Consider the following 25,130-nt stretch of genomic DNA (forward strand, 5'->3'; position numbering starts at 1 on the left):
TGGCCGAAACTTCGGCTCTGACGAAGCTTACGGTCGGGATGTGTCGGATTACGTTTGTCTGTACTCGAGTGAAAGATGAACACTACTAGAGATATTCGATTGTTGTCCATTCAAATAATTAGTTATTGTATTGCCATTGTCTAACATTAAAAAAAAAACTAAACTGATTTTGTGATTTGTTGTCTATAATTAGTAGTTCTAAGATTTTTCATATTTATATATTTGTAACCCCTTCATAGTTAATAAGTTGAAGTTCTCATTGAAGAACTGTTGCATAATAGTTATATTATGTATAACATAACAACGAACCGAAAAGCGCTAAATATCTCGTATAAATTTGCTATATTATATTTATGCCTTTTATTTGAGTGTGTATTTTATTTTACATTTATTTTAATGAACTCGTAAGGTTTAACAATAAATACACCTAATCTTTGACATTTTAAAATTACTTTTAACATACTCATTCAAATATGTTTCGGTTTCGGCCAAAACTAAAACAGAAACCGAAATTCGATTTCCGTTTTGGCTGAAAATCTTGTTTCGGTCGGTCACTAGTTCTTATCTCCTTTGCCTTAATAATGTGTAATTTATTTAAGTTTTACTTTTAATATTCTATCAGTGGGAAATTGGCGACTTCCTTCCGTACCGTATCCGCATTGCAGTTACCCTTTTTGTGCATTATTTCCGACATTGCAATCTGAAGGTCAACCACTAACAATCTTAAGTAGGGGAAAAATTTTATTGAGGGTGACAGACAAATTGACTGTGTATTATATATTGACTGGTTGCTTTGACGGCGATCGAGGTATTGAAAACAGTAAATGTTCATTCAAAAAATGAAAATACGCGAATCTTTTGAAAACAAAGATTTTTTGAAAAAATAAATAAATTTACCGTTCATTACAACTAGTAAAAAAAATTGTTTTTGCAATTTGCACGTCTGATAAGAGGCCACAAGACCTTTAAAACATATTCGGGGAAGTAGGTGGGGGTTTCAATCTTATGTAGGTACTTTACCTGCACTGCGTAAACCACAACTCATCAAAGGTCCAGTAACGTCTTTAATTTAATGAACCGCGTAGAAATTAGTTTTAACTGTAACTTAATGATAGAAGAAAAATTATAGACCTTTTAAATTGATTTAAAATTGTAAATTCAATATGGGATTGCCCTGAACTATTATCTCTCATCAACTTCAGGGTGCCTGGAAGAATGACTAGACAGGTGCAACCGTTTTGTAGCAACAATTCACGGACAGTGTATACTTGCAATGCCGTATTGAACAGACTTCATGAACTCGGCATTAGTTATTTCCACGTATTGGATATATTTAGTGTCGGGTATTGTTCCTATAAAACAAACCTTTTGAACCTTTTTAAAGATGGTGAATGGTCATTATATTTATTTATTTATACATTTCATAATATATACAATTTTTTGTTCACTTTGCCCAGCTGTATGAAACAGTACTTACGATTTTCTTGTTACATTACTTTAAAATATTTTATTTTTTAATTTGTTTTTTCATTTATTCTTAAATTTTTTAAACTTTTTACTAAATATGTTGTACAATTTATGGGTTAATTTTTTAAAATAAATTTTGTACAATTTTTAGGTTTAATTTTTTTATAAATCTTGGGTAAAAGGAAATTTACGTTTTTTTAAAAAAATATATTAAGTCAAATATGTTAGTATTATAAATTTTTGTAAAAGGCAGACTTGCCGTTTATGTTAATAAAATAAAATAAATGAATCGCATATTTGAATATATTTTTATTGTTTTTCTCGTGCAAGATTTTTCGCAACACGGAAATATTCTGTAATGGGATAGCTTATTTATTTTCATTTTAGCTTCTGCGGATAATATGGATCTATTTTTCTTTACATATCGGCAGTTTAGCAGCTATCTGCTTTCTATTCATTAACTTCTAACTTATATTTACAGTCTGCATTACGTAATGGGTTAAACAGCCCGTAAAGTAATGCGGACTACAATTTCAACTTTAAGGCTAAGGCCGTTAAAAGTATATGAAATAAATAAAATATGTTCGTTATTATTATACATAAATATTAGGGTACGTCAAAAGTTTAATTTTCTTCCTATTTGTTTATAACTAGAACGATTGCATCGCAGTTTATATTTGAAGATAAAATATATATTGGACCTGGGCGATAATAATGCTACATGTCCAAAATGATAGTTTTTGAGATAAGCATGCAGATTTTGCCATTTTTGCTTATGAAAACTGTACATCACAAGCGAGTGAACTTCGAGTTGTTGTGCTTTTGTTTGTGATAATAAATGTTAGTTTACTGATAGCGCGGGTGTGTGTGTAACTGGTTTTTCGTAAAAATAAAAATTCTAGTTGTAACACTTTTATTTGATAAAAATCGAAATTTCGCACTCACGCCCAGATTCCATTTTTCTTATGCCACCTTTTTCAACTGCCATTTTTATAATCCACTCAATATTTTTAATGCGTACGACGACTTACGATCAGCAATAAAAGAAGACGTAATCTGTGAATCCATTTATCCGCTCGAACGTCGTTTAACAACGCAGACAATAAAATAACCATAATTTTGCATTCTAGAAACATCGCCATAACTGTTATTGTCGAAACAAAATTGTAGGGTCCGGGTACAACATAAACACCATCAACACGTTTTGTTTTGAGGTTCCAATAAAGGTTTATTTTAAAACATCGTTTGTTTTACTAAGCCCATTCAAATGTTTGTTGTATGTAAGTACATTAAATTATGAATATTTTTGTTTCGCAAATCTAAAAATCGATCACCTGCCCGCCCTGCGTCCGTTTAAATTAGATCATTATTTGTTCATAAATGACTCGGATCTACCTTGTTATTATAGGGCATTACTTAGTATTGCCTTCATATAATGCTAACATTATTTTAAATTTTTATTGCATAAAACATGGCGAATTCCATTGCAGTAATAAACCTATAAACCCACGATTTGGTTTGCATGACAACACCATCGTAGTAAAGTAGTATTTTTTTTTGTATACTCTGATAAACAACAGCACGATTTTTGATCAGTTGGAAATAATTTAAATTGTAACGTGCGGCGGTCGATGAACCATTAGACCACAAGGTACAGTTGTTCAAAACCCTGGAATAAAATTTCTATCGTTTGTTTTCGTTGTCCATCCTTCAAATATGATTACACCACGGTTGGATAAATGCTAAGCGTATTAGGACCATTATTATGAATAATCAAAAATCGAAGGCTGTCTTACTGGACTTGGGAAGTTATGTCTACACAAGGCAGTTACTATTATATATATCGAGACCTTCTCGCACCACTATGCCGGACTAAATTCATTATAATTCAAATGTCCGGAAAAAATAATGACATTCCGAGTCATTGAAGTAATGTATTATGTATACATCGTATACGTTCTCTGTATTAAGTAAACGAGAGCAAGATCCTATGGTGAGTATTGCGATTGCGTATTGAAAATGTCGTGTTAAATCATTTAAAAAATATTATATTAAATTTAATAATTTGTCGATCGGTATGCCATCAAATTTGACTAATCCGTGAAACTGGTAATTTCGTTATAATTATTGAAATTTTTCTCGGTTGCAAAGTTAAAAAGTTAAAATAAATAAGTCTGCCATATGCCATACATAATGCGAATATTTTCTAATTGGTCTAATGTAAACATCTTTTCCCGTAAGCTTCAATAAATAATTTAACAGTTTTTTGTCGAAATTTGAATTTAAATTCACTCGTTTAACCATAAGATTAAAAAAAACAGACTATTTGGAATAAATTAAATCGAAAACCGTGAAATATATTATTGCGTATATTTCAGTGTTTATTTCAGGTTAGTCGCGTCGAAAATTTGTTGATTCTTCAACAAATAAGAACTTCAATATCTGCAGCAATGCGTAAAATTAAAGTGATAATGTTACGCCACACATATTTGTATATTTTATATCGCCCGTAGATGCACCAGTACAAGAAGATAATTGTGGAGATAATTTTGTGTATTTAGTCTTGTTGTCTCCTTACTTATCTCTCCGTGTGTTTCACCCAAGTTTCCATATTATTCATGTAGCTATTGTAATGTACGTTGACCTGTCAGTTGCGAAACTAGAATACCTCCTTCCTCCTGAGATGAGAGATAAATTTGTTATGCGAGATAAGCGACTCACGCGGTACCACTGCGGTAATGCGTATTTAACAGCGTCACTTTATTTCCTATTCAATGTTATTTATAATTTAATTATCTGAAGTCCCAATTAACCCTAAATATATTTTTCATTATTTACTAACCGGGTTGTGGTCCCATGGCTAGTGTTTCGGACTCGTCGATCTAAGGTTTAAAACCGACTCTACCACAATTTTATTCATTTTTTATAATAGTGAGTTATTTATAACGTAACTAGTTGAACATTGAACTATTTGGGTAGATACATTTCATGAACGCAAATATTTATTTTTATTTTTTTAAAAATATGTCATTCTCTGTCTTATTGACCAATTAAAACTATGTTAAGTCCGTTACAAGGAATGTCAAGAGCTCTGAAGAGTTTCACCACTACCCGACGCGACATATTAGTATGCTCAATCATCTGAATCTGTAACACGGCTTCCTGTATGGTACTGGCCGAAATAAGTTGAATTTTTTGAATGATTTTATTTTTTGAAGTTTTGTTTTTGTGTGTATCAGGGTTCGAAGGATATAATATATTACTGATATACCTATATCACGATGCTTATTATGTCATGTATTACTTATGATATATCACTGATATTTGTAATTATCTACATAGGTGTCTTTGTTCTTACAAGACATATCCGCGTTTCTCCGTGTTTAACTTTACTGAGATTCCCCGGGCACCATAAAATCGCGTTTGTTGTATACTGTGGAGCGGAATGGGAGTTCACCCAGAGCTACGGAAGCAATATGCAGAAAAAGCAGCTCTAGAGATACTTCTTTGGATTGTTTGGGTCCGTCCAATCTTAAAGATAGGCTGGGTAATAAAAGGCCGCAATATTCCTCTTTAAATATTTTAACCAACACTCTAAAGCCGGACATACTGATCTAAATCGGGTTTTGGTGACACAGATGCTAATGAAGATTCCTCGTCGTTTGGTGATATTACAATAATTGATAAGATAATGATTTCTGTTTCACTCTTTGTTATTTTCCTTATTTAATAAATATTACATAAAAACATATTACTAAATGTTATTAAATATTTGTATATAACCACTTACCGACTTTTCTATGTCTACCGGTTTCGAGACGTACCCCTCTCTTCGTCAAGACACCAATTAAACCAACAGGCAAAACCCACTATACACCTTTACTATAGTTGTTGCACAAAAATATAAAATCAACACGACATGCATTTTAATAAGCACATGCACTGATTAGGACAAACATGCGCTGATTAAATTATGTAAATATTTTCTTGTTTGAGAATTATTAAGAAAGTAGAGGGGATGAAGGGAGGGATAAGCTTAACAGTTTTTATAGGATGACCATTACAGTGAAACATCGTATAAAAGACTATATCGGAAATTTGTTTGAGTATTGATCAAAGGAACATTATTTTTTAAAGCTTTCCTAATGTGAAATATTTCCATATTATATACTTTTAACCCGTTATGTAAGATTTTAACTCCAGTATTTTTATTAAAGTCATGATTTAAATTGATTAGGTGATTTGCGAATTCAGAGAAACTATTATTGTGAAAACATCTCATATGTTTTTTAACACGAATATCTAAATTTCTTTTAACTACTTACCTAATTAAACTGTATTTTGAACGTCCATTTCCATAATGTACAGCAGGGCCTCAGTACTCCGAACACTCGAAATTTGAACTCTGTTCGGATTTGCGAAGCTTCCGGACCATAGTATGCGTATATTTGGGAAGCCATTTTTCGAAATAAAACAAAGTGATAACTGAAAGTATGTTTTAATCTTGCAAAATGTTGTATTATTGAAGTATGATGCTATTAATCACACGTTTTAAAATAATTCCAATACAGTGCTTTGACGAGTGTAATTTAGTTTAAAAAACGCTTTATCCCTTAATGTACGTGAAATCAGTTTGGAATTGAGATATCGACTTCATCCGCCTATTCCAAGCGAGTATTCACGGCAGACACATCTTGAGTATGTGGAGTCATTGCTACTGCATCCGACGTCTCTAATTATTTTTCGTTTTTGCTACTCATTTCTTACTTTTCTTACTCTCTTCGTCAGTTAAAGGCTCCAGACAATCAATATTTGCATTGTTTATCTCCACTTCTGAAAAACCTCTGTTTCGAAAACGGCGTAATGGTAAGTCATCTTCAAGGATTTTATTTTATTTTATTTGGGAAATCAACAGTTCTACATACATTTATAGTAAACAAACAGATATAGTGTATAAACTCAGAACTAATAACAGATTTCCATATAGTATACAAAGTTAGTAAAGAAAATATATTACATTTCAAATAAATACATATAATTTATACATATAAATATGTTATTTTCATGTACTCAATAATCAAAGAATTTTTTTATATTTATTTTAAGAACATTAACTTACTGTAAATTGGGCGGGATTAGGACAAGAATGTTTGAAGAGAAGATAAGGAGGGGAAGGGAGATGTACATATTTATTATTATAATGTCTACTAAGTTACATAATGCGTTTTTAGTGTAAATTTTAAATCTGACAGATTGATGTTTGTGTAATCTATATTTGTAAATTTTGTATTGTACACTAAAAAATTCCTACGAAGAAAAGCATTTTTAACATACGATGTTTTACTTATTGGTACATGAAACAGGTGGTACCGTCTACAAATCCTGGCTGGCACATGTATTGTTATTAAACTAAGCAGCTCTGTACAGTCAACCATTCAAATAACAAGGGCCACAGAGGCTTGACAGAGTTAGGGGGGTCGTTCGGATTAGCCGGGGTTCGGACTATCGAGGCCCTGCTGCACGTGTATCGGGTATTTTGCTACTCATTTTTTTATATATTTTTTTTATTTTATTTCATTTCATTGGAAAGTCAACAGACATTCATAAATTTATAAGATACAATTATACATTTCATTATGTCCAATTAGAGGCTTCCACATAATATTGTTATTGTAAATGTTGTCACATAAAAATTATACATAACATAAAATAACTAATCATACAAAACTTATAATATTACTAGAAATTTAAAGTGATACTAATGTAAATATAATGATATTTTCGAACCGTGGTATGTATTAAAACTAGATATAATAAATTGTTAAAATATTATAACTATATAAATAAAAAAAAGCTCAAAAATATTATAACTGAATAGTAAAATATTAGATACCGTTAAAATGGTAAATAATAACTATATGTTGTAATTCTTTCATAAGTTTTAAAGAGAGCCGTTTTTTTCTTTATAAAAAGGTTTAAAATGTTTTTTTCTTTAAAAAGATAATCATTATTATCAGGGCCATTTTCGGTACTCACTGCCTACAGTGGTTTTTTTACTTGAGAAGAATAAGTAGTATTTTTTTACTTATTATGTTCGTAAACGCGTTTCCGCGTAGGTTTCCCTACTTATTTAATAATTATGATACGCACATAATTATGGCAAAAACAAAAAGTGTGGTAATCAAAGTGAGGCCAGAGAAATCGCAAATACAAAAGATAATTTGATTAGCACTTGCTTTATCAGATCTTTTTGTTTGCACAAGTATTTAATTTATTTTAGATAATATATAACTCACAGTTTCTTCTCATTATACGTTTTTCTTCGGTTTTATCTGTAAAGTTGGCGTGTTTACTTTCCTCTGGTTTAATGTACAGATCGGTCACATCCGGTAATTCTTTTTTGATGATTAATGACTCCTGCAAAATATCTCCTAGTCCATTATTAGCGAAAGTTTACACAATAACAACACTTACCATTATTTGCAGTCTCTCATCCTCGCTATTTAACACGGTAAAGTTTAATTCTTTCGTGGGAATATTGTGTTACGTTTGTAATATCATTTTTTGTGTTATAAAACGTTTACGTCTTAAAATACTACTCAAATTATATTCTTTCTATGTAATATCAACGTATATGACCTTGATGATGGTGCAACCAATTTTATTTTAAAATAATATCATTGTTTGTTATAGTATTGAACAAAGTAGGTATAGTGGATTTTCCATAATATATCATGATTTAATTAATTTATTTTCTCAGGTATTGTTAAGGTGAAATTCATTATTATTAATCCTATACGTTTAAGACTTTTTTGTGTTTTAAGATTGGGACATAATTTTTTTGTAATTATTTTCATTCTTGTTCGAATTTACATGAATTTACATAGGATGTGGGGGTAAATACAGGGGATAAAACTTCGCACAACTTTTATGATAACATACAGACTTCGTTTTCTCCACATACTTTGCATTAAAATAAAATAATGCACATTGGTCTTTTGTATTTTGCTATGTAGAGTTCCAAGAAAAACACAATCGACGAGAATCCCATTTATTTTGTTAGTACTACATTCTAGTCCTTCATCGTATATAGAAATAAAAGATAAAATATAGTTAGTTTTCTTGAAATCAATCTATGATACAGAAAATTGTATGATTACTACCGCTTTCCTGCAGACACAACCGTTTGAATGTACCATTCTTATCCAAGTTATTCGATTTTACTGAGACCGTTGTCCTCGCGCCAAAATTGCTTGAAATTTCTGTGTAGAAAAAAACCACTCACGATTAACGAAAAAAGCTCTCATGTTTATTATTTTCTATCGACTTACTTTTTCCACGCGAGATGAGTATTTGACGGAGATTTAGCGATTGCGTGCGAGACGCTCGAGTAATTGACTGCTAGTTATCAGTTATTAGTTGGCAGTAACTAGGCACAGGTAGACGGTCGCACTGTGGTTGCGCAACACTGTTGCATGATATTACGCTAATCCCTCGCATGGGTAAATGCAATGGGCAGTCTTGAAAACGAATCTGGAAAATTAGAATCACTTACTCGCTTACGTGGGTGAGTGCGTGAGTGTGTGTGGAGTGTGTGTGGAGTGTAGAAGAATAAACAGGCGGTAACTACGACTTTTTATATTAATATTGACCCTTTCTCATCCGATTAATAAAAAAAAAACGATCACCTAACAGTTGGTTATCCGTAGGTACCGGTATTATTTGAAAATTTCTTAAATATTTTTTATAAACAATTTAGCGTCGTTTTAAAACAATTGTTGTTGTAAAGAGGTTACAAACTTCTTGAAAAAGATTGCTACGAAAATAAATTAAACATTTTTGTAGCCTTATAAATATATTTTATATTTACAAAATACATGAAAAAAGATAAATAAGCAATTACTTTTATTATTGATAAATTTATATAAACTAACAAAAAATATAATGAAAAGTAAAAGAAAACTTCATAGTGGTGAAAACAGCTCAATAAATATTTTTAGTTTATGTAAATAAACATTTTCCTCGTAGTAATTTCTTCAAAATATTTTTGTTGTAGGTAATCATGTAATTTTTCGGTGTAAATCCGTCAAGAATATCCACATCGGATATCCTGATAGAGTGCGGAGAACCCTCTTTAGTAAATTGTATATTTTTTTCTCAGGAAAGAAACATTTTGTCTCAAATTTAACCGATTTAAAGAACAATTCAACTGATTGATACGTCGCATGTCGAATTACAAGCTGCGCATCTCTTATATGAAGTTTTTTATAAAAATAATCATTTTTTTTAGAGTAAAATTAATTACTAAACGCCGGTAAAAAGCGTAGATAGTAGGCATACCGTCGTCATCTAATATATTATTAAAAAAGCAAACTTTTCTTTAAATGACATGTTTTCAACCGGTAAGATTAGGTTCAGTTGTTGCATGTCGCTTATGTAGGTATTACGTCAAAATTTTCTCACAAAATGGTAAATTTTACTGGCTTATAATTTTCAGCATAATATTTCAATGTCATAATATCTTAAAACTGTAACGAAATACTGAGTATGAAAGAAATCCTTTGTTTAAAAATTGTTTGCTTCACTTTTCGTCCACGTTTCTACAACAATGCAGCTTTATTAATGTCCAGGTGTGCTCTATAGTTTGATAAAATTATGATTATAATAATGAATTTTTGATACCGCATCTAATGTATTTGTTCTAGCAAACAGTAAACCTGGTTGCTGAAGAAACAATATGGGTGCTGATACCATCTGATGCAGGGTACAGAGTTACGGGGTACTCGTATGTGTATGTGTATGGGGATGGGAGTACCTACATAATTCATTTATGTACTAATCGGTGTAATAGTAGTAATGTGACTCCTAAGCGACCACGAGAACAGGCTACTGTACTATAGTTCTGAAAATCTTAACAAATGTAAATCGAATTAAACAGTTTATTTCACAGAAAAGCTTTAAATAAAAAAAAATATTCTAGAAATATTGGCGTTTTTATGATTAACCCAAAGATTAATTTTTTGGGGTCTTAAAATAAAATGGCTTAAGCCAGAAATAACCTTGTTAGACAATCGGAAACAAGTTGTGGCAGAGTTCGGACCTCCTGATCCGGAGTCTACGACACTTTCTACACTTCAATTATACTGGCTACAATATTAAAAAAATGCGTTAAAATTTTATCCTGCATTTTTTAATTTAACCATATTATTGCTAGGTTTAAGAATTGTCAAACTGTCAATAATTAGCTTGTTTATAAAACTACATCATTTTGTTGAAAACTGTAAGTATGTTAAAATATATTCTTCACGATGTTGCGTCATATTATTTTTGTTTTTAAAATTAATGTTATTTTTATCGATTTTCAGGCTACATGAATTCGAAATTGATCAGACGCAACTAGAACACACAGATATATTAAAATATATGGATAATAGTATTGGGTAGATTTAGATTATAGGTGCCTACACTACACACTTTCGGTTTAATTTCTACACCCACTGTTTTCGGAAATATTAAGAATGATTTATTTTTTACACTTGCGACGGTCAAAATATCTCGGTTTTTATTCAAACCAGAATAATTAAGGAGAAAGACACATCGTTTCTACGAAATAAAAAATGCCCCACGTTAGTAAAGTTTTCGTGTAGAACTCTGAATTTTCCGTTAACCTTTCTAATTAAGATTTTAATGCTCGCCTGTCCCTGTTGATCTGTTCCCTCACAAATTATTCGTGGATAAGATCGGAACAATAAAATAAACGGTCTATGAAATAATTCGAGTATTAAATACAATATCTCAGTTAAGACGAACGAAAAAAAACTTTCTCTACATTCCTATGTGAGAATTAAAATTTTCTCCGAGCGACAAGATCATTACAAACGATTTAATTTTATCTCGTAAGAAAATAAATATATAGTTTTTATTTAAAACCACAAGGGTAAGGCTCCTGTGGTTAGTAAAAAGAAAGGGTAAAATGGTAAGACGTTTCATTTCAGCAATAAGATTTAATTCGACATACTAGTATAATATATTTTGTTGTGTTACGTAAAAATTAACGTATTCACTACATTTTATTTAGTTCCTGATAAAAGCCTTGTTTTTCATTTGTATGTTTTTCAAATGCAAAAGATTCCATTTGACGTGTAAATATTTAATTTACACTTTTAGACGAACGATAAATTAAATATGTATCTGTCTGGTTATAATATAATTTGAATGGGCAATAATTCGTATTTGTTGTTAATCGGCCAAAGCACTCGAGTAACACGATCTTAGCTATGAAAAGTGTTTACCAAAAGCAAAGAATGCTGAATATTTTTGTGTCGATTCGATCAGAATGAATGAATGTATGTATGTAAATTTATTAAACATATATTTTTGTAGCCTACGGCAATATCACTACTTGTTACTTCTTATAACTTGTTGCCAGATGTTATCCGGATAAAGATCCTCGATAGTAAATAGGCTTGTGCGATCTTGAATGCATAACTGGCTGAAACAACAATATTATTATGTGTTAGGGCTTTCATAAATCTATCGAAAAAAATATGTTAGGTAGTCATCTTAATGGTAGTGTAGTTATTTAAAATCGTTGATTCTTAAGTGTGTATAAGACTTTTAATTTATTTCTTCTGTCATGGAAATATTCTTTAAGTATTAGTTTATTTACTAGGGCTTCATGGTTTTTCACGATATTAAGTAGTTGGTATTATATTGCTGCCAAATTAAATGCTCAAGTAGGTATTTAAATGTGTAGAATGTATCAATACTTGATACAATTATATGTTTTTTTTAAAGCGGCAAATGCTCATAAGTGATTATTTTCTTATATAAAGTGTTTGTTTCGAAGTAAAAAAAGTTGTCAACCGCATAACAAAAATATATTTGGGTAAAATTGCATATTTAAGGTTATTACAACGGAGAATTTCAAAATTGATCTAGGTTGGTAGTCGTAAAATTTCGCAGATTGATGATCTAAACGAAAATAGCACTGTAATTTGTGTTTCAATTGCAATGCACAACGGACTGCGCGTAGGGAAAAGCAACTGAACAACAGAAAAAAGGAGGTGGGTGATTAGATATTTTTATTAAATGTGTATTTCTGGGACTTTAAATAATAAGGTGGTTTGTTATTTTACATTCGATCGAATAGTAATAACTCATCACTTTTTGTTTGTTATTTTACTCTTTCTTACCTTTATCACAGCGATTTCCAGAGCGTCCCCGGTTCATGCCCGGTAATATATTACCCCCAGGGATGATTATTATCAAGTGGAATGCCGGATCGCGGGTGGGAAGCCTAACTCGAGGATCCTCCACTATCTGATCGTTTTATTATGTCGGCCGCTGTAACAACATAACCTACAAGCCCACAATGCATCATCACTTCGCTTTATTCCTTTATAAATCTAATCGACCGCCGTAAGTGCCATGAAACCTTTCCATACAAATTAAAGTATTATAGCTCATAAACGCTTAAAATATTGGTGTTGGGTAAGAAATTCTTGCCTTTTTAAATATCGCGGGAAATTTAGTTTATATGGATATGTGATGTTATAAAAATAAGTCAATAAATATTGAAATATGACTCGATTAGACATTAAAAAATGTACTCGTAATAAGGAAGACGCGCGTTTCTCACTTTACACTTTTGAATTTTTATCCGGGACTTTGTTTTATCGTAATTTTTCACACTGTGCATCCTAAATGACCCACAACTGTGAAATTTCAAACATATTCGCATTTGATTTATCCCTCAGTTAATTTCGTCGTTTTAAGTTATACAAATACCTACAAAGGTGTTTAAATTGTTCAATTTTAAGAGCAAAGAAAGAAAGTTACGTCACAAATTTGTGCGATCGTAGAGTAGATTTGACATTGATTTTATGTGCTTAGATTACCCGGTTAATTTTCAGTTAGCATTTAGAAAGCGAACATTTTTTTATCAACTATCAGTTGCTTGTTGTACTGAGTATTATTTAAAAAACTGTTATTTTGTGATTGAACAAAGACTTGAATCAATGCGTTGTATATAAATACGTCATATTACAATTTTATTTCCAATGCGTACCTAAATATTTCAATTACTTGTTTAAGTAGGATACCTTCGTATTACTTGAAGAACGAATGTCGATAATAGTACTATTACCTACTGCCTATTTCTATAGCTCGGTAACTCCGAGTCCAATCACACTTGTACCATCATTTCATGGCTTTGGGTTGTTACGGGATATTTTCAGGTCAGATAATAATACATAAACTCTCTCTCTCTAATTTTGTGAAACTAGCATCATGCATTACATTAAAAATAATTTTCTTTTGAATTTGTACTTTTACTACCGGAATGTCCTTTACTATTAATCGATTGGATGCACGGAGATCAAAACAAGTAAAATATATTTATAATTAATGTTAGTTTAATTATATTACGACCTTCGTACTCAAAACCACAGTACCTATAGCGAACAGAGCTTTAAATTCATGTAGTATTTTTGAGTCATGATGAAATTAACATAGTTTGGCGACTTCACTACAAGATACTGGGTTTTTAAAGGTTTAAGTGTTCGGCACTGGAATCAATGCTGGCCGAAGAAAGTCTGAATTTAGTTTCTCAGACGTTGATGATGTATTGCGCTTTTGTGTTGGTAGGCCTGGCACATCTGTCCAGGGTTGCAAGTGCCCATAGTCGTAACCCTGTAATTGAACTATGGAGAAGATTTTAGAGACGGGAATATGGAAGTCTAGACTATATACAGGGCTTATGACCCGTCATTGGCTGGTTTAGGTGGCTTACAAACTGTCGGACATTCACCATCATGCCTATGTTAATTATAATTATATTTCTTCAATTCTTTCAGCTGTTGGGTCTTGTAATGCCAAAGAGCTCGGTCCTTTATTTATGCGGGTGAAATTCATCTAACTGAATTTTTGCACATACACATACTAGGCAACGTCTGAAAATATTTCCAATTTTTGTACTTTTTCAATCCAATGACAGGTCATAAGCCCTGTAAATGCCTAGGCCTACATATTCCATTCTCTAAAATGTTCTCCATCTCTCTTGTAATATTTTAATCTTAATAATTTCCTAGGGGGCGAAATCCAGTCCTTGTCTCCAAATTTATTGCAACAGAGAGGGAAAACATTTATGAGAAGAACTATGGAAGTCTAGGCATTTACAGGGCTTACAATCTGTCATTGCCTGGTTTAAGTGTAACGTAATATTTAATCATGTACCCACCTAATGTTATGTAATATTTTATCTTCATTTATGTAAATAAAATAAAGCATGATGTAAGCAATTCCATAAAAAAAAAAACGGTTTTTTAAACACATATTATATTAGATCTACATATTGCCTTGTTATACCATCAAACACTTGAATTGCAGTTTTGTACCTCTCATGTAAAAGCCCTCTGGGCATATGTAATAAATAAATTCCTACATTTTTGTATTAACTTCTCAAAAATGTTTTCCCTCTCTGTTGCAATAAATTTAGTTTTTTATTACTCACTAGGGAGTGAAATCCAGCCTATCTAAAAACATTTGGACATACTCATACTCATCCATTAACCTAACAATTTTAAATCGTTTCCTCATTAAGGTTTTTTTTTAAAAAACAAATTATTGTTGATAATCGTTGTTCAATAAGTCCACTTATATTCACTACACCTCACACACCCTCACACAATATATATATTTTTTTTTTTCATATATATATATACATATATATATATACTCACTGTCACTAACATGTACAATAATAACACTGATACACTAAAACACGTACTTAGCAAAAACATTATTATGTCACTTTAAAAAAAATAAAAAAATATTTTTAGTTTATTGTCAATTCTTGATGGCATTCCATTGTAATGATGTAATGACTTATATTTACACATAAGTTATTAATTTGAAAAAGTATTTTCAAATTAATAACTTATGTGAAAAAAAAATTTTTTCTGCCGATAAATTGAAACCATAGTATAAATTCTTCAATATGTTTGGCTTTTTATAAGAAAAATAAAATAAAATGAAAAAATAAATAAAAATAGTGGTCAATATTAATTTATTGTATCCACTGTTCAAATATAATATTTAATTATTATATTTATGTAGATTGGTATATTTTCCCACGGTTTTTAAAAATAATAAGATTTTTATCTAAAACACATAGTTTCGTAGTTTAGTAAACAAATCAATTGTTCATTCATTTTGTTTTTATCTCACAGTTTCTTTAATTAAACCGAATTCCGTAAAGATTCAATAAGACTGTGCGCCTCGAAAATGGTGGATAACCACCATGGGAATAATTCATGGACTCTTCCAACGCTGCGGTGAACGTAATTATTTATTTGCCGATGAAAACAAATTCACTTAAAACACAATATATTAGCACTCCTTGCGCCCGTTAAGACTTCTGAATATATTGACCGTTAAGATTTTACACTTATCTGCCGGCAATTCGGTTACTCGACCGGTTTCCGTATTTTCCACCATTCGTAATGTGATAATATTTTTCAATGTAATTTTTATTTTATTAATATTTTTATTTGGTTAAATTGCTGAACTAACCCACTGAATGATACCCTTACCAACGAGCAACGTAGGTATAATTGCATAAGGTAGTAATTAAAAAAAATATTCGTGCGTTATGTGATGTCACACTTGTCTACATACGATACAAGACTTGATATATCTCTCTATTTTTTTATTATGATGGACTTGTGTTTTTTCGTAATCTTCAAATGGACATTTTCACACCGGATTTGGAAAGTAAAATTTGTATAAATATGCAGGATTTTAATACAAAAAATATTTATTCTTGCTAAGCGAAGAATGAATGTGAAGCCAATTCAGCCAAAAAATTGTACAAGAGAAAGCACGAAGATAGAACCCATATCAAGGAAGATAGAGACGTTGTTCTGTGGCCGGTGTTTGTGTGAAAGAGATTCCGTCGGTTTTTAGCAGTTAGATGGCAAGCGTATTTATTATTTTAAAATTATTTTGCCATAACGGGGCTAAATTATATTAAAATTTTTATAAATTATGGAATTAGAATAATTAAACAGTAAGTATCTACGTTTTTTTTCAAATATTTGAACTTCCGAATATTTCGTTTGCTTGAGGTAACACAATGCAAGGTTCTTGGCGTCTGGAATGTCCGTTGCTGACTGTTCGTCGGCAGTTCATTTCATAACTACGGGACGCGAACCTGTCTTGGGAGGATGCACAGGAACTGGGAGCTGGCAGCTGACAGAAATGCCCCAACTAGGGAGCTGACATGGAATGATGATGATGATGGTGATGATGCTTGCTAGCTTAACGCAAAAGGTACAGAATATGAAAATAAAAATGTTCATGTTCCATAGTATATTATTAATAGACTACATAGTTTAGTATTTTTATAAAATATACTGTACTTCAATGATTTAACGATTTCAGACTGCACCCTTTGATAAAATGAAGTCGTAGAACGTACAATTAAAACCACTAAAATTTTTATGTCCATCAAACTGGTCTACTATCTACGGTAAACGTAATAAAAATGATTATTTTTTGTAATTAAAATAATTGTATAGTCTGTAGTGATGCGCTTATGGCTCCTGCTTGTTCCTGGTTCACGATTCGGGAATTAAAATTTTAATGTTTCATCTAGACAACTAGACATAGTCTAGCACTTAAATATATATTTTTGATATCCACTTCGAGCTGGCCACTCCGCCTGTCGAGTTCTATCTTCTATCTATCATATACGAAATCTTTATTGCTCGACTATTGATTTTCCATAGAACCAAGTTGATTGCTATACTGATCGCCTAACCGTTCGATCTAGATTTTTCTAGTGAGCATAGAGGATATATTGTACGCTGATAATCATTTTTAATTTCGTACAAATCCACGGAACATAATTGTACGTTATTTGTAGATGTGGTGAATTGGTGATTTCGTTTGATAAATGGATATTTGCTGGAATAGTGAATGAAGCATTTCTTATAACTGTTAAATGTAATGGCGTATTTTAAAAGTGATTTACCAATTTTTGTAATCATCCATAAAGAGAAGGAAGTCTAATACAGTGCTTTTGTATTCAAACATACTTACGTTTTCCATAATAAAATGTTTTGTGCCATGTGATTATTTAGCTAGAGGATATATTATTTATAAATATTTAGGTTGCAATTAAAAAAAAACATAACAGCTAAAAATGTCAGTATAAAATGATTATTTTTGTACACTTAAAGTTGAATTTGGCAAGAAAAACATAATTTTACTATTAATACGCAATATTACATATATTATTATGTTATAAACACCTATAACTGTTATTTTTGTTAAATTAAAAGTATTGTGTTATGTTTAAAAAATATTTTAAGGGAAGTAAAATTGTAAGCAACACACATTTTTGTGAGCATAATTTTGTTATTTAAAACAAAAACTATGAAAAATACAGAAAATAAAAAGGTAAATTTGATTTACACAATATAATAAAACGTCTGAAACCTATTTTAAAAATAAAAATATTTCATATAATTTTATTTTATCTATTAAAACTTAATAATCTCGTCACATAACACTTGACCATGAATAACCTTCTGTCCTGGGCACTCTGTTTCATTAAAATAACCTCAGAAAACAACCAGTATATTTTCCATCAACCTATTTTATTTTATTAATATTTGAAGCATATACTTTGTGGTCAAATATTTGAATAAATGTTAGGAAATAGGAAGTTTTTGTACGTTTTGTATTTTAACTTACTGTTCTTAAAAAAATAAACAAAAATTCTTTGATTATTGAAAAATATTTACGTGTACATGAAAATAACATCGTTATATGTATAAACTTAGGTGTTTTTTCAATATGTAATATATTTTCTTTACTAACTTTGTATACTTTGTGGAAATCTGTTATTAGTTCTGAGTTTATACACTTTATATGTTTGTTTACTATAAATATGTATGTAGAACTGTTGATTTCCCAAATAAAATAATAAAAAAATAAATAAATAAAATAACCACTTACCAACTTGTATCTTCGTCAGTAAACTAATAACAATAACATACATATAGTGGGATTTGCATATAGTGGAGATGAACACAGAAAAGTCGGTTATATAAACTATTTGCTAGCGTTTGTTACTATTTCATATTGTTTGCATTAGTATAATCAGCTTGTTTTTTTAAAATTTAATTAATGTTTAAAAAACCTCACGATATTATAATATTACTCTATGATTATTTGGCATTCGCGTGTTGTAATGATAGAGCACATTACATAACCTTAATTCATATGTTTTCATTACCAAGTTCATTAATGTGTGCGCCAATCGAATGAGTGTACTCGTAAAAAATAATTATTTGTTGTTACTCTATACCTGCGCGTAATCTAAACCACCAATTAATGATTTTCGAGGTGCTCGGCATTTGACGCTTATAACGGCAATTATTTACCAGTTGTTAAGAGACGTAAATATAAGTGTGTATTGGAAAAAACGGTACCAATTATCACCTTTTACCATATTATTTGTTGGCGCATGTTATTGGCACTCGTAATATTTTTAACGAGTTACATTTTGATCTATTAGTAGTGGTTGTAAAACATTGTAATGTAATTTTTTATCGTTTTATTGTTTTATAATGATTTAATGAATAATGACTTGTTTTGTTGCGAATCCTGATATTGAACGCGGTACTTCTTTCTTTTAAAGCGGAAAAGTTATATAATTTTGAAATATGAAGATTTCTCGATTTCTCAGCGCTTCGATTTTTTAATAGATTTTTCTGTGTGCATTTATATGTCAACTTTGAAATTCGCATTATTATTCTTGAGACTGTAAAGTTATTTGCAATAAAAGAACATTTAAATGAAATTTCAAAATGCTGATTTTTGTTTAGCTGTAAACAATTCTAATTTCATTAATTTTTATAAAGTATTTAAAAAAACATGACTCAAATAATATATCGCCCCTATAAGAGCATTAAAAGTACTGATATTGAATATACAATCGATACTAGAATCATTATTCTTTTTTTTTCTTCTTATATTTGATTAATCCAACTATTTCAATTTTGTTGTTATTTTCCGTAAATAATCGTGTCGGAGATAAGAATAAAGAACAGCGAAAAGCAAACCTCGAATTTCTGGTCTGGAATCCGCAACATTACCACGGGACCACAACCCGACTATACTTGAATCGTAATATTCAGCCCCATAAGTCAACATAAAAGTCTTTTTAAGGGGTCCACAAAAAAAACTATATACTGATTTTGTTATCTGTCGTATGAAAGCGTCTATTTTTTTTTTATTACGATTTCATAAAAAAGTATGAGCCCTTTTATTTTATAGAAAATTTAGACGGTAAAGGGAGGTTTATATTTTTTACATGGGGTTTTTTAAAACTACAATTCATACGTGCTTGTATTCATATTATTGTTGTTTTTTTTTTGGTTGCGCGGTATTTTTGTTATTTCAATTGGGTCATACTCGATAGTTCTAGGTTTAGATAATAATAATACGTCAAGCTTTAACACTGAACACTGTAATGTTCCGATGGCTTACTTAGCACCATCTCGAGACTTGACCCACTGCTGATGCTGGTTTGGGCAGACCGGAGCCGTTTGTTTTGCGGAGTTCGTACAAAACCGGTACCAGCAACACCGGAGTATCGAACATCCGAATTCGGAGACCCTTAACAAGAGGTCCGCCTGACCGCGACACGAGACGCAATTGCAATGTTTGTTTAATTGAGTCAGCTAGAAAATATGGGCAGCGTTAGAAAAGGTATCAACTTTAATATTTATTATTGTCCAAATAAATCTAATATTAGATTATCTTTGTTTCAGTTTCTTATGTTCTAGTTTCCTTTTTTGATTTCTGCATACCTATTGTATATAACATTTTTTAATTCGTTACAAACGTGTTGTGTCCTAGATAATGTTCGCGGGGTCCTAGATAAAGCTATAAACAATTGCATCGAACTAATACTTAATGATATAACGAACATAAAAAATATCCAGTATATGACGCAATTTTTGTATAATTTCTGATACAATGAGGCCGTTTTCGTCGTTGCCCCATATTTTATTTGCTATTTAAAGCTATGGTTTCCTAAGACAGCGGTACCGTCACAAAGCGGCCGTCACGGGACGGCGGATGACGTCATTAAAACGTTGACTATGTAAATCAATGGCGCCGGTTTCCTAGAGAGCGTTGACCGTGAACGTAACGTCGAAGCAACGGTGCCGCCATTTGCAGGACGGCCGTCACAGCGGTGCGAACTGTTTTCGAACGGTTTTTGTCGCGAAGCGGTTACCGTTTAGCTGTCAAAATGAGTGCAAACGTGGTGCGGAATGTTGAAAATGACGAAATATTGATTAATTTTGTAAAAATCATGACGATTTATGTAATGGAAGGGCAAAGACTATTAAAAAGTCGAGTTGAAACAAAGTTCGTGAAGAAATATCGGGACAACGCTTGAAATATCAGGTATGTACTAAAATGTAAATAACAATAGAATCATATAAAAATAACAGAGCAAATGTTTATAAGCTACAAGAAAAAAGCTAAGCATCTATCATAATGTTATTTTTCTAATTCAAAACATTTATTATAACATTGTTTATACGTAATAGATTCCAAGGAATCCTAACCTATTTATTGTGTCTGCAGATAATTGGTTGAATTCTATATTAAAATTTCGTAAGGTATCCAAAGTAAAATGCTTTTATTGGATTCAATTATCCTTTTATTTTTTTTATTTACAAGGGTGTAAAATGTGACGCATTTTGTCTTGTAAGGACATTATCAAACTTTTTATTAGGTTACCTTACCAAATCCTAACCTATTTTGAAGTTGACATTTTATGAAATAACACACAACATTTCAGATTAAAAGTCACATGGGTGTGATTTAAAATAAGGAGTTCTCCATGAATATTAAAGAGCCAAGAAAAATGCCTGGAACATAATCTTAACAGAGTAAGTTTGATGAATTTTAAATAAAATATGCCCTTTGAACATGAAATGAATACAACAAATTTGTCGATGGATACAAATAAGTATACCAATGTAATTCTTGTATAAACATTACTATAATATTTTTTCTGCATTAATTATTACATTTATTTATTCTAGAAAGCTACAAACACCAAAGAGTAGTCACCAATATAAACAATTTTTGTTACAACTGAGAGGGAAAACATTTTTGAGTAGGGAATACTGAATTTGTGTCGTAGGTGAATTGGTTCAGGCGAATAAATCTCACCCAAATGATAAAAGTTTCAGCTCTTTTACTTCACAAAAGAAAACAGATGGAAGAGTTGAGGAAATGTGATGTTAAAACATAGGCAGAATGGAGAATGTTACAATGTGTAAAATGCCTACTTAAACCAGCCTATGACAGAGCATAAGCCCTGTAAGTGCCTAGACTTCCATATTACCTTCTCGAAAATGTTTTCCCTCTCTGTTGCAACAAATTTAGAACTAGATAACTCCCTAGGGAGGAAATCCAGCCTGTCTGCAAACATTTGGACATACTCAAAACATTGTTTTTAATGAGTAAACTTATGGCACAGAAAAACGATTAAATGTAGACATACTTGGGACTTATTAATACATTTGTTCCAGGATTCTTATCACCGAATTCAATTAAATAATATGGTATGTAAATGAGCTCCCATTTATATTTGAGACAAGTTCAAACTAGTTTTATAGCAACTCCATAAACACCAGTAATAAGTTCTTATTTAGATACATAAGGTAGGTTGCAATAACTTTCCTGTATATTCATTGTGAATTTTATTTTCAGAATAAGTACATACTACAAAATTATTTTCACCCAAGTGCAGATCAAGATACGAGTAGTGAGAGGGTAGATACTCTCCCGATAGTACTACTAGATTTGCTGTGCGAGTCGAACTCAAATGTTTGCCAGCAGAAATTACCAGGCTCCCGAGCGATTTCTTCACTGCCTCAACATGCAAGGACAAGGGGACATTCGTCAACGACCTACGACTCAGACTCGCAGACATCAGACAAACACCAGGCATCCACCACAGTCCAAAGAAAACCTTTATCCACAAAGAACTTCTCAACACGAGCCACGTATTTATATTTACTGACTGCCACAGAAGACCATTCCAGAACGCCATACAATGTAGAACAGACGGGAGACAAGACTTTCTGAAATCTACCTTCACTATTGTGATGGAAAAATCCAATGACACCATACCCACAGCAGTACTTACTTCGGACTCACCAGATCCACCTCCAGGAAGGCAGACACTCCCCTGAAATGAACACTTCCCAGAATAATACTGATCATAAAAACAAAAATGTACTAATAAATATGAGCAAACTATTTTTACCTGGATGCAAATTATGTTTTAAATACCTCTTATGAATGTACACATTATTGTAATTCCATTTTGTATTATAATTTTATATGTATTCTTCTCCGTTTTTTAGATCATGAGAAATGTAGTTTATACTCACATAATATATTTTCTATTACATAATATTTATGTAAATTTAGGATTATAATGAAAAATCCTCAAGTATGCTATACTAAAATGATTTCGTGTTTAGCATTATGTCTTATACTCATATATATACATATAACTCATAAAATATTAGTTCTTTATACAAATATGAACCAAACTTTTCTTCTTTAAATATCTCTTTGTAAAAAGAGATATTTAAAGAAAAAAAGACAATAAATTTAAGTTAATTTAAAAAAACATCTTAAAAAAATAATAACATATTGTGGTAAAAAAAGCAATATATTATTTTTAAATGCTATTCTAAAAGTAATTCAAATAAGTTTAAAAATATAAAACCAGCAGTGGAAAAAGAAAGAATAAAGGTCTTTCAAGTGAAATGTAAAAGAGCATCAGAAATTCAAATATATTAAAAAAATATTTTGTACTTTCTCCAGCCTGTCAATATAAGTAATGTATTTTGGATTCCAAATTATGGATGCAAATTCTAGGTGAGTACTTACATAGCTATAATAGAGTAATAATGAATTGATTACAATGTCTGCTTTGTAATGACAAATGTATTCTTTATGTTTGTTGTTACTATGTAAAATACTATATTATATTTTGACAGACTAATAAAATGAATTTAATTATGATTCAAAGAGGTTGGACATATACTTGTATGATAGGGAGCAGATGATATTCCTAAAGAGTTAAAAGTTATACAATACTGTGTTGTGGGGTACATAAATTATTAGTTAAACGCTGAAGACATTTTGGTTTCGAACTTACAGTTTGTAGTTATGTATATTATTACATATGAAAGTTATAAGTATATATTATGGTGTCTGTAAGAAGTAAGTGTATAATAATTGTAATTTTTCAGAAGAAATCTGTACAGTTTATATATAGTAAGCAATATTAAGTTCTGATGTTCCAGTATAAATTGTTACTACAATTATTACAAGTTTATATATGTATATTAAAGAAAACGTAAAGTAAAGTGAATTCTGGTTCTTTTGTTTTACAAAGAGATATTTAAAGAAGAAAAGTTTGGTTCATATTTGTATAAAAGTACAAATATTATATGAGTTACATATAATATATGCGTATAAGACCTAATGCTAAGTAATCTCACGAAATGTAAGAAAGCATCAGAAATTCAAATGTTTTAAAAAATATGTTGTACTTTCTCCAGCCTGTCAATATAAGTAATGTATTGTGGATTCCAAATTATGGATGCAAATTCTAGGTGAGTATTTACATAGCTATAATAGAGTAATAATGAATTGATAACAATGTCTGCTTTGTAATGACAAATGTATTCTTTATGTTTGTTGTTACTATGTAAAATACTATATTATATTTTGACAGACTAATAAAATGAATTTAATTATGATTCAAAGAGGTTGGACATATACTTGTATGATAGGGAGCAGATGATATTCCTAAAGAGTTAAAAGTTATACAATACTGTGTTGTGGGGTACATAAATTATTAGTTAAACGCTGAAGACATTTTGGTTTCGAACTTACAGTTTGTAGTTATGTATATTATTACATATGAAAGTTATAAGTATATATTATGGTGTCTGTAAGAAGTAAGTGTATAATGATTGTAATTTTTCAGAAGAAATCTGTAGAGTTTATATAAAGTAAGCAATATTAAGTTCTGATGTTCCAGTATAAATTGTTACTATAATATTTACAAGTTCATAAATGAATATTAAAGAAAACATAAAGTAAAGTGAATTCTGGTTCTTTTGTTTTACAAAGAGATATTTAAAAAAGAAAAGTTTGGTTCATATTTGTATCAAAGTACAAATATTATATGAGTTACATATATATGGGTATAAGACCTAATGCTAAACAAGAAATCGTTTTAGTATCGTTATCGTTTGAGAATTTTTCATTATGATCTTAAATTTACATAAATATTATGCAATAGAGAATATATTATGTGAGTATAAACTCCATTTCTCATGATTTACAAAAAGGAGAAGAATACATATAAAATTATAATACAAAATGGAATAACAATAATGTGTGTATTCATAAGAGGTATTAAAAACATAATTTACATAAAATTTTGCATACTATAAAACTATGTAATAGTACTTAATGTTTCCTAAATAAAAGAAAAAAATATTTCTTTCTCTTATTTCTGTTTACAGGATATCATG

At 30.6% G+C, this 25,130-nt stretch overlaps 1 protein-coding gene and 1 long non-coding RNA gene across 4 annotated transcripts in view; both read left to right on the forward strand.

Moving 5' to 3' along the window:
* The window catches only part of spir (spire type actin nucleation factor), a 264,272-nt gene that overhangs the window by 86,350 nt on the left and 152,792 nt on the right, over positions 1-25,130 (forward strand). The gene's annotated exons all lie outside the window — the stretch shown is intronic.
* On the forward strand, positions 20,706-22,921 carry LOC148280530 (uncharacterized). The gene is made up of 3 exons (XR_015822575.1): positions 20,706-20,955; positions 21,356-21,446; positions 22,276-22,921. It is a non-coding gene; the product is annotated as an uncharacterized LOC148280530 (long non-coding RNA).

Source organism: Micrasema longulum, unplaced genomic scaffold, assembly GCF_059751315.1.
Source record: "Micrasema longulum isolate JH-2025_06_02 unplaced genomic scaffold, ASM5975131v1 h1tg000571l, whole genome shotgun sequence".
Classification (NCBI taxonomy): Eukaryota; Metazoa; Arthropoda; class Insecta; order Trichoptera; family Brachycentridae; genus Micrasema; species Micrasema longulum.